The 11949-nt window shown below is 40.4% G+C and overlaps 1 protein-coding gene across 1 annotated transcript in view; it reads left to right on the forward strand.

Annotated features, from left to right (window-relative positions):
* FRY (FRY microtubule binding protein) overlaps positions 1-11949 on the forward strand; it is a 572796-nt gene that overhangs the window by 112347 nt on the left and 448500 nt on the right. The window lies entirely within an intron of this gene.

Genomic DNA, 11949 nt, shown 5'->3' on the forward strand with positions numbered 1-11949 from the left:
AGAAATAGCAAAGCCCAGACTGGAAGGAGCCAGAGGTGTGAATGTATTAGTGTGCTGGGGGAGGAGGCGGGGCTGATATGATATGAAAAATGCTGTGAGGAGGAACATTTACATATCTAAAGTATCTCAAAACACAGTTGCTTTGGGCCTGTGCTCTTTGATCTGCAAGACATGAAGCATTGCCCGCTGAGTTGGTTCCCTAAGTACCTCAGGAACCTTCTGCCAGACCTATTTTTCACCTGCTGCATTTTCTTCTCTTCCTGTATTCTTTGGGTTAATATATCTGGATCCATGTATGCATGATTCTTCCTGCTTTTCTCCACCACCAAGCCCCACTCCCATACCTCACAAGGGCTTCTCCTCCTTTCCAAACGACCAGATCCCAGGATACTTCACTTCCTCCAGCCATAATTCCCAGTTTGGCCTCTCTTTCTGTAAGATCTATCTAGTTCTGGGCTGTCAGCTACAATCACAAAATTGTGAGGAGACCTGTTAGCTTGGACCTCACACAGGTTATCCTTTCTAAGATCTCAGATTGACATAATTAATGTAACAGGGTGGAGCGTGAAAAGAGCATTGGACTTAGGCGAGCTGAGTTCTAGTCTAGTTGTGTCCCTAAATGGCTGTGTGTGTTTTTCAAAACACCTCACTGATCCATATGGCCTTCAAGCACGTTATTTATTTCTGCCCCCTGTCCCTTCACTGGAACAGCAACAGGACATGGCCCTTACTGTCCTTCTCTCAACGTCTCTGCCAGGGTCTCTAATTGAGAAGCTTGAGAGTCACCTGCCCAAAGTTTGAATATTACTGGTGGCATGATTCCTAAATTCCTTTCAGCTCACCTTCAACTCCACTGTCACCCAGGTTGCATGAATTTCTTTTTACAATGGATGACTTAGAAATGCCACTGGGCTGAAAACCCCACCTCATCTCCTAAACATCGACTATAAACAGAAATGTGGGTAGATTGTGAGAACCTATTCCCATTTTATACAGCTATGTATTTGCACATAAGGAACAGATATTATGTGGGACCTGAGGGTCAGAGAACTCAAGGTGCAACTCAAAATTAGTAACTGGCAAAACTAGGGCTCAGATAGGACCTTTGGACTACAGCACTGAAGCTGCTTCCCTCTATTATGTTGCACCCTCTTGTCATCTGTTGTTATCATTTGTCTGAGAAGATTCTGGAGGACATGTCAGAGTTCTATATGCATTCGCTTGGAACCTCACATGCACACAGACAACTTTAGCCTCCACCGCAAGTCTCATGTTTTCAGTCCCACACTGAATGACTGGTTGATCAGTTCATTCATTCACTCACTCATTCATTCACTCATGAAATATTCATTCCATTCTGCACTGTGTTAGGAATAGACCTTCAAGAATCCAGCTACATGTTGTCCTTCTGTTCTTATCACCCATTTTTTCTCTAAGAGCCATTACACACTGAGGATAGTTACACACCCCAAATGCAAATCTCTTTGCTTCATTCCCTTACTTAAAATTCTTCAGTGATTACCACTGCTCTTAGGATAAAGTTCAGACTGCTTAATGCAAAGTACAAGAGACTGCATAATCTGCCCCTGCTTCCATCCCCAGCCCCATCTGTTAGCACACCTTCCCCTTGTCTCCTCACAAACTCAGTCAGATTCAGATCCCCATGGCCAAGCATGCTTGCTCTTTTAAGGCAGATGCTATATACCCATCCTGTAGAGTTTCACCTCACTAATTCCTACCTTGGCTTCAGGTGTCAGTTCAACATCCCTTCTTGTAGGAAGTTTTCCTGACCCTCACATCTGGGCTGGGTCCATTCTGTGTCTTTCTCATAATACCCAGGCTTTACCTATCATAGCACTTAGTATCACACTGTATTGTAATTGTCTTTATCTCCCACCAACCAGTGAGCCAGGGACCATATCAGTCTTGTTATCCATTGTATTCTTAGTATCTGTCACAATGCCTGGCACATAGTATGTGCTCAGTAAATATTTATTATTGACTCAAATTGTGCTAAATGGAATTAACTCTTGGCATAGTTTGTATGCTCTGCCTTCTTCCAGACTCTATTTGTGCTATTCTTAGTCACCTCCCAACACACACACACACACACACACACACACACACACACTCACACTCCTGCATCCCTGTCATGTCCTTTCTTCCATTTTCTACCTCAGCTTCAATGCCCAATTCAAGTCTTCTGACTTCTACAGCCACCCAGTCTTCCTCCTCCAGTCTCTTGAAGTTCTTTCTCTTTTATGCCCACCACCTCCTTGGCTTCAGCACTGCAGGAAACTGTAAAAAAGAGTCCTACCTAGGATTGTGTTAAATTAGCTTAGGTTGTGCATGGGTTCAGTGGTCATTGTCCCTCTGTGGCAACTGTTAAGTTTTTGTTTGTATAGAAACTCTTTGAAAACAGAGACTATATCTTTATATGTCCTGGAATGACCCAATTGTCTAGGAGGGGGAATTGCACAGAGTAGGTGTTCAGTCAGCATCTGCTGGTTTATTAACTGATTTGCTGTGGAGCTGTGGCCATCCTGTAGAGCAGTGGTTTTCAACCTTCCTAATGCCGCGACCCTTTAATACAGTTCCTCATGTTGTGGTGACCCCCAATTTCATTGTTAGTTACAAATTGAACATAATTAAAGCATAGTGATTAATCACAAAACAATATGTAATTATATATGTGTTTTCCAATGGTCTTAGGCGACCCCTGTGAAAGGACCCACAGGTTGAGAACCGCTGCTGTAGAGCCTATCTGATTGTATCTACAGGAAAGAACTAGTTGGCAGATAAAGATTGCCAAAAGAGGTCTTTATCCTGACTTTCATCATTAGAAGAACTCTTGTGGAAATGTACCCTTGTCTCAGGGTGCAATTAATTCGTTGAAAAATGTGTTAGGATTATACCATATGCCAGGAACTGTTCTAGACCGTGGGAGGAAAGCAGAGGGTAAGACGCTGTCTGGTCAAGGCTGATGGGAATTTTCCTATCAGGGCGCTTGCCTATCGTGCTAATCAGTAAATACTTCTTGGATACAGAAATGAAGGAACACCATACTCACAGCAATGAATCTTAAAAATAGAACCAATATGTTTAAAAATCATACTTATACAAAAACATTAAAGCCCAACAATTCTTCTTCCATTAAAGAAACCTTAACAACAGGATGCTAGTTTGAGTTGCTACAAAGTTCTACAGCTTCAGGTCTCGCCAGGCCAGGTGTTATCAGTGATGGTCCCTGTAGCAGGCAGAAGCTTGGTTCCCCTCCTCCTGAAAGACTTCCAGTAGCTCTATAGTCAGGGGTTCAGCCCAGCTAAAGAAAACACAGGGAAGAGACAGAAGTGGTCCTAATATTATAGGCACCTCTCACCAACACCAGAGAGGTGTTATCGGACAGGACAGCCCTCTGAGCCTTGTCCTTTCATATAAATGAATTTATACGAAAGTCCTTGACTGCATTGTGAAAAGCCAACTCATTAAAGCAATTTAAGCATGCACCTTTATTGAAAAAGCAAAGCAGGAAACCTATACATCTGGCTCATGAAGCACAGATGGGCTCTCAGCTAATCTGAAGAGCAAGTTGGGTGGGGTCTGAGTTGTTAATATACCCTCCTGTCTGTAGGCTTCAAAATTCCTCTGCTGACTATTTTGGTGCAGCTTAATTCTCAAGGTCCCTTTTTTACTTTGTTGTGGACTTCCCAGAATTCATGAGAAGCACCTGGTAACGTTATCTTGCCAAGCCTTGAAACTGCTGGCTTCTCTGCTTAGGAAGTAAAATGGCCTTTTTTTTCCCTTTCCCCTCTCTCCCTCCCTTTCTGCATTCTGTCATTAGGTAGGTTTTTTTTTTAACCATTTGCTCAGTGTCATTGGCTGGGGAAGATAATGGCTTGTTAGTTACAAGCTGGCTGCAAATTACCCACACTGTTTGGCCTTATTTTAACTTTCCTGTCTCAGTTTCCCTATCCCTCCTACCCCGAAATCCTGTAACACTAACACACACCACAGCCACACACGTTGGATGACAATGAGCATCATATATACCTGGAAGAAAGCAGGGCTCAGGTGCCAGGTGTAGTGGACTGTTCATTCAGCACTGTTAAGAAAGCAAGTTGTATGTTCAATCAGCCTGTTCTTAAAATACTCTACTAATTTTACAGTCATCTGTTGTGAAAAGCAAGGAGCCATCTGCTCCAAGCTAACAGCCATCCCCACAGACTTCCTTGCAGCTTAGTCAAAGGACAAGTGTTATGAGGACTGCTTATGGCCAAGAGGAGCAGGGAGCTCTGGCCAGGACTTGCATGGCAGATGCACAGCATGTAGGCTAACCATGGTTCTCGTTTTAACTCATTTCTGTACAAAAGGCAATTTTTTTTTCAAATCCACAATCTAAAAAATATTATTTAAAATAATATCATCTTTATAATTAGACAGATTGCAAACATTTCTAAGGTGAAGTTGCATTTCTTGGAAACACAGTGTCATCATTAGAACAATGGCAGTTAAATGTGTTCTGTCCTTCCTTAGGGTGACCAGGAGGCTGTGAGGACAGGCAGTTTGGTCCCGTTTCCCTCCCAAACACCTACTGTCACAGGCACTGGAATTAAGCATGCCTCCTCTAGTGTCCTGTTCTCTGTTAGAATGCTGTCATTCCAGAACCCTGCTGAGTAGTACGACACTGATGACATTGCAGCAGAGCCTTCCGGGGACATGGAGAACTCGGTCAGGCCTCCTGGAAGCTGTGCTATGAAGAGTGCTTTCTGGATAGTGTTCAATTGTCACAGGCTGTTCATGGGCTCAGTGGTTCCACTTTGTGATGAAAGGAACTATGTTTCATGCACCTGGGATTCCCAGGTGGTAAAATAGGCACGGTAAAGATGTGTGAGGATAAAGTGTCACAACCACTCCTTGGGCCACACCCTGGCCTGGATGTTCCTGAGCCATTTCCAGAGCAGCTGTGCTCAGGGGCCAAGCCAAGGAGCCTTGAAAACAAGACGTTGAACCTCTCCTCGAATGAAAGGGTTTCAGCTATGTCACCAAGTGAATATTTTCCTCACAAAGGGTTCAAGTCCTGATCCCCATCTTACTAAAAGTGTAACTGGGGACAAGTCCCTTGATGTCTCAAACCAGCTTTGCAGGTTGTATTAAACTCAAATGAGATAAAGCACGACTATGGAATGATGAACTAGAAGTAACCATATTCTCTCACTAAAAGAGCAGAATGCATTAATTTGGACATTCGATTTTCTGTGGCTTAAACCAGTATTTAAGCCTCCCTGTTGCACTATTTAATGGCTATATTGACACCATGTTGTCTGGCACAGAAGCCCTAATTGACAATAAATCTACCTACAGGAAAGTCCCAGGGGACCTTAATTCCCTCCTCCGCTTCCTCCTCTTTTTTCTCATCCTCGGGGTTTATTTGCTGAAGGTTTGTGACTTTTCATAATTTGTTTCTCTTTTCTTCCCCCTCTGACAAACAGATAAATGGGAAAGGGTCCTAAATTGAATGTCCTTCCCTAAGAGCCCAACTCAGGAAGGGTTTCCATTCTTTTGAGATTTTTGAACTCCTGTATGACTAAAGGAATATTAATTTATCAACATTTTTTTCAATCAACAGAATTACTGGAAGAGCTTTCTCAGAACCTACAGGCACTGGCACTAGAGATTTAATTTAGCAAGTCTAGGCTGAGGCCAGGCTTCTAACTGCATTGTTAAAAAATTCCCCAGATACATATGACATGTGGCCTATCCCCTGGTTGAGAATTACTGACTTAAAAGAACTAGAAAAAATCCTCAAAGATCAAAGTTTTTCTCATACTATTCCATGTTCCACATGTAGGAAGCAGTAGACAGCTATTTATGGTAGGCCCCCACACACAGGCACCACCACCCTCAAAGGTCAGTGTGTTCTTGGGCAGAAGGAGAACCCATGTTTTCTCTCCTCATAGTGACTGGATGTGACCTCCATTATATACAGACTTCCTCCTGATACTGACTCATACTCTTATAAAACAGACTGGCAGAGTGCAGAGGTCCAGCTTACTCATTTCCAGGTGTTTGTTCTGACACCTGCTCAGAACTACAGGATAAAAACGCTAGGGCTCTCTTTGCCATCTTTTGATCAATATTTTAAATGACAAGAATGTGCTATGGACTAAATGTTTGTATCCCCCCCAAATTCATATTGAAGCCATAATCCCCAACTGGATGGTATTTGAAGATGGGGCTTTGGGGAGGTACTTAGGCTGTGAGGGTGGATCTCTCATTAATGGGATCAGTGCCCTTATAAGAAGAGATAGGAGAGAGTTGATTTCTCCCTCTGCCATATGAGGACACAGCCAGAAAGATGGCGATCTACGAATCAGGAAGAGAGCTCTCACCAGACATTGAATGGGTTAGGACCTTGATCTTAGACTCCCAAGCCTCCAGAACTGTGAGAAATACATATTTGTTGTCTAAACACCCAGTCCATGATAACTTGTGATAGCAGCCCAAGCTGACTGAGCCACAGTACTTGTTAGAGAATGGGAAACATTTTATATTCTTAAAAAAAAAAGCTCACAAGACACTGGGGGGTAGGGGAGGTTGGGGGAATGTCAAGGGGGGGGGGAAGGAGACATATGTAATGCTCTTTGTAATACTTTAAGCAGTAAAACAAAATAAAAATAAAAATAAAAAAATAAAAAAGCTCTCCAGCAATACAAATAATATTATAAAATATAGAAATGTTCAATGAATAAAAGTTAGTGAATCTCATACATGATACTTAGTGCTGCACAGAAACTGCATTCTTCAGAAATAGGGTAAATCATAACTACTTATTTTCTTTGGTGTTGAATCACATCAATCCAACAAAAATAGCAGTTGAGCAACTTTTCAAAATAAATATTGCCAAATTGTACTTAACTTTTAATAAAGATGCCATAAACCACTACATTACTATTTAAATAAAGGGCTATGCTATGTCGGAAGATTGTAAGCATCCCAAAGCTAGGGCCTTGCATGCAGTCTTCATTTCTGCTGAGTTAGAAAGGGCTTTGCTGTTTCAGAGGTACCCCTGCTGTCCACTCTTCCTCAACAGAAAGCAGGTGACCGGAATCTGTATGCTTAACTATGTTTAATCTCAGTAATGATAGGGGCTGTTTTATTGCCAATAAACCAGCTGCTGATTCCATACCAAACACAGCCATGTGCACATACATAGATGAGCAGGAAAAGAGAAGCAGTGCAGACTAATAGCCTTTGCAGACGGTCTAAGATCTGCATCAATGGGAGAGATGCAGGGGGAGGGGTGCAGAGGAAACCCATCAGGCATTTGTCTAATGTGCTCAGCAGAGGGAAATAATAATAATAATAATAATAATAATAATAATGTGACATCGACATCCACAGTCACCTCCCACAGCAGGGACTATGTGAGGCGGTTTTTATTTTTTAAATGTTACTGATAGAGACAGGGAGAGATGACTTGCAGAGACAGAGCTGGGTTTGGTGCTTGCCTGTGGGAAATCGGAACGCTTCCTAAATGTCAGCTGGGTGGTTAGTAGACAGGGCAGCATAAGTGTGATCAGCATTGATTATTTCATGAGTCATGATTACTTCTTTGAAACTTCAAGGTTCTCTTAAAAGTTTCCAAATATTGAAACTAATGATGAGTTAACACAGGATTGAATACTTCGTTGTTTCATCTTCTCCCCAAAATGACAACAACAGATTATACATCTCTACCCAACCAGAGCCTCTGGAGAGTTGTAAGAAAAGTGGAGTGGTGAGCATGGAGGGGGAGAGAGAAGCCGCCCAGAGCCACAGGCTTTTCCTCCTCATCACACTCCTCTTTGAAAAGTTCCCGAGCTTGGTCTGCACGTGGTTGCTCTAAAACAATGTTAGGATTGATTTTAATTATATTCAGGCACAGAGAGAAATTAATTGTAAAATTTTGATGTTCAGATAGCACATGTTGCTATCATTATATGTTTGAAAATACAGTGTGTGGAAGGGGATAAAAAAAAATTACTCAAAACCTACCATACTCTTTCTGGAGCTACAGTAGAGTTTGTGGATTTATGGTCTTGCTCCTTTAAAATATAGAAGTTTTGAGATTTACCAACACCATAAAATATGTTAATATGTATAAAATTTGTGCACAGAATACAGAATTTCACCCCTACTATGCACCGGGGTGTTTATAAGCCCCTAATCTCCTGAACTCTGCAGTTATAGTCTTAATGTACACGTTGCTGTATGCTACTCATTGCTGAATGGAGAAACATGCAACATCTGTTTAAATGTGGCATAGTACTATTGCATAGTTTAGGACTTAAAAAAGTTATAGAACTTGAAATGCCATGAATTTCATCCAAAGTGGAATATGATGAAGTGAGGAGTATATCTTGCTTTCAAAATATGTTTATTTTATTATTGGGATAGTAAGGAGAAGTATACCCTTTTTGAAGTCATAAGAATTTATCAAGCTTGGACCTTGCCAATTCTTGATATCAATGAGCTATTTCAGTTTCTCATCATCATTGTTGGTAGTTTAATCAACAATGGTAAGGCATCTTAGAGGACCTATGACATTTTTTCAAATGTTTACTTCTTTTTTTAATTTAAATTTTTATTTAAAAAATTTCAACCACAGTTCACACTTAATACCATTCTGCACTAGCTTCAGATATACACCAAGGTGGCCAGAACACCACGCACTCCATAGAGTGGTGCCCCCACTCCCCCAAGTACCCACCTGGCCCTATACATATTTATCTTAACATTATTGACTATATTCCCAATGCTGTAATCCACATCTCTGCAGCTATTCTATAACTACCAATATGTACTGCTTAATCCTTTCACCTTTTTCACCCAGCCCCCAAGTCTTTTCTCTGTATCTCTGAGTCTAGTTCTATTGTTTGTTTATTTTTCTTCATAAGATTTCACATACAAGTGAAATCATATGGTATTTGTCTTTCTCTGTCTAACTTACTTCATGTAGCATAATATCCTCTGCATCCATCCATGCTGTTGCAAAGGGTACAATTTCATTCTTTCTTACAGCCAAGTAGGATTCCACTGTGTAAATGTACCACAGCTTTTTTTTTATCCACTCATCTACTGATGGGCATTTGGGTTGCTTCCATAACTTGGCTATTGTAAATAACATTACAATAAACATAGGGTACAAATATTCTTTTGAATTAGTGTTTCAGGTTTCTTTGAGGAACCGCCACACTGTTTTCTATAGTGGTTGCACCAATCTTCATTCCCACCAGTGCACAAGGGTTTCCTTTACTCCACATCCTCACCAACATGTGTTTGCTGATTTATTGATGATATCCATTCCGACAGGTGTGAGACAATGTCTTATTGTGGTTTTGATTTGCATTTCTCTGATGTTTAGTGATGTTGAGCAACATTTCGTATGTCTATTGACTATCTGTATGCCTTCATCTATTCAGGTCTTCTTCCCACCTTTTAATTGGGTTGTTTGTTTTTCTGGTGTTAAGTTATTCTTCTCTCATTATGAATCTTACAGAGATATGCCTTTGAGTCCTGGAGATTTAGTATTTTTTTCAGAGCTCAAACTGCAAACAAATAGTGCATGGTGGTTGTGCTGTTGAAGAACATGGTTAAGTAAATAAGTCACTTAGCAGTAAGCACCACAGAATCAGAGAGTGATTGGATTATGGATGTGAAAAAAATCGTAGAGATTTCACAGAGGAGGAAATACAGGCCTGCACCGTCAGCTTACATTGAGAGTCTCCTGCTCCCAGTCTAACCTTCATGAGAGCATCCCAGAGACCTACTTGAGAATCTCTGGGTCATTTTTTTGAACATAGAAAATGAGCGTAAAATGCCATCCACAACTTTCCATGTGGGTCCCAGAGGCAAATAATTCATTCACCAGCCTATGTGTATTCAACCTCCATATACCAGTAATAGTTGGTGAGACACTCACCTGGGGGGTGAGCCTAGTCAGGTGTATGGCATCAAGATCTCAGCTGGCTTTATTTCTTATTCTGTCTATAAGAGAGAAAAAGTCGGTTTCTCTGACATAAGCAATCAGTGAGAGAAAGGGAATTTCAGTTTAATTTTAGTTAAAACACACAGGAAACATGACTCTCCTCAGAGATCTGATCCAGAGAAAAACCTGGACACTATTGAACATTTTCTTTGGGGGGCAAAGGTTTGGGGCTATGTTTCTTTGAAAGGTAAAGGTCTGCTAAATTTTCCTTGTTCTCACAGAATGAGATTTGTTACTATTCCAATATCACAGTGAGGAAACTGAGGCTCATGGAAAATCATTTGTTCAGTGTTAAGAGAGCAAATTTGAGATAGGATTTCACAATTTCTCAGTTTCAAGTGCTTCTTCATCAAATATTCTCTGAAGTTTATTCTATTCTCATGTTCCAAAGGTTATAACCTAAAGCAGCTTTACCACCATATATTTTAGTAATTAAGCAAAAAAGTATATTTTTTCCATACAGGTAATAATTAAATCTCTAATAAAAAAAATCAGTTAATAAGTCTCCGATTAATGGAGTAATGAGGGTATACAGTAGACTTGGACAAAATATACTTGTGGGGCAGCTATGTGCCTGCATCTGTCAATTGAAAAGTGAATATCTTGCCCCAGCCAGCATGGCTCAGTGGTTGAGCATTGACCTATGAACCAGGAGGTCTCAGTTTGATTTCCAGTCAGGGCACATGCCTGGTTGCGGGCTCAATCCTCTGTGTGGGGCGTGTAGGGGACAGCCAATCAATGATTATCTCTCATCATTGATGTTTCTATCTCTCTCTCCCTCTCCCTTCCTCTCTAAAATCAATAAAAATCTATTTAAAAAGAATAAAGAAAAGTGAATATTTTGCTCATTTGGGGGGATTGTAATTGCATTTTATGTAATTGTCAGGGCTCAATTTAATTCCTGAAAATAGGTCACCGTATTGTTTTGTGTAGCCCTCAGTTTAAAAAATTGTTGAATGGAAAGTTCTACACCTCTTAAAGAGATGTGTAATAAATAATTATTGCTTTGGGAAAAGAATTCTATAAAAGCTCAAAAGAAAGTAATTTTTTAAAAAGAAATGCCAATTTCTTATAAGCACTAGAGTTTGAAAATATAGAAGGGTTTTTGTTTGTTTTGTTTTCTTTTTAAAGTGGTAGCTGGGGGAAGGTAAATGGGGGTGGGGAAGGAGATATATGTACTACTATGTGTAATACTTTAAACAATAAATAAAATTAAAAAAATAAAATAAAGTGGTAGAAGGCAAAGAAGATGATGGAATCTAAATGTCACCTGGGAGCACTTTTTTTCTTAAAATTTAAATAAAAATGGATCCAGCTTCCATGCCAATACCTGTAGCAAGTTCCAGGCCCAACCCCAAGATTTCTATAACTTTTCAGGGACACATGTTATTGAGCTTAAGTTCCTGTTTCTGCTAATGTTTTGTTTGTTTGTTCTTTTTTGCCATGTATGGATTTTTCTCATGATCTTACTCTGTATATACTCTGTAAAGTTCAACCTCTTTCCTTGATTTCCACAAACAAAAACAACCACTCACAACCTCTGTGTGGATAGCCGATTCTGCTGGATGTCTGGAAAGACAAGGGGAATCTAGAATTTAGGTATTTATTTAGCACTAATGACTTTGATTTAATATTAAATGTCCCTGTTCTTTAAAAGCCTTTTCAGCCTCCTACCATCTGAGATTTTTTGATGCTTGCTCTACCAGTATTCTTCAACCTTTGGGCAACTGGTGACTCCTTTCTCCTTTTCTTCTATCCTCTATCCTTTCAACGTTCCTTCTACCACCATGTCTCCAGAATCTCATGTTCTTCTCCCTCTATTGGATAGAGTAATTCTGATCTTTCCAGCTCCTACTCCCAAGCTCTTCTTCAGGCCTATCATTGCACATCTGAAACCAATCAAAGGGCTCATCAAAATTAAA

This window comes from Myotis lucifugus, unplaced genomic scaffold (assembly GCF_000147115.1).
Source record: "Myotis lucifugus unplaced genomic scaffold, Myoluc2.0 scaffold_19, whole genome shotgun sequence".
Classification (NCBI taxonomy): Eukaryota; Metazoa; Chordata; class Mammalia; order Chiroptera; family Vespertilionidae; genus Myotis; species Myotis lucifugus.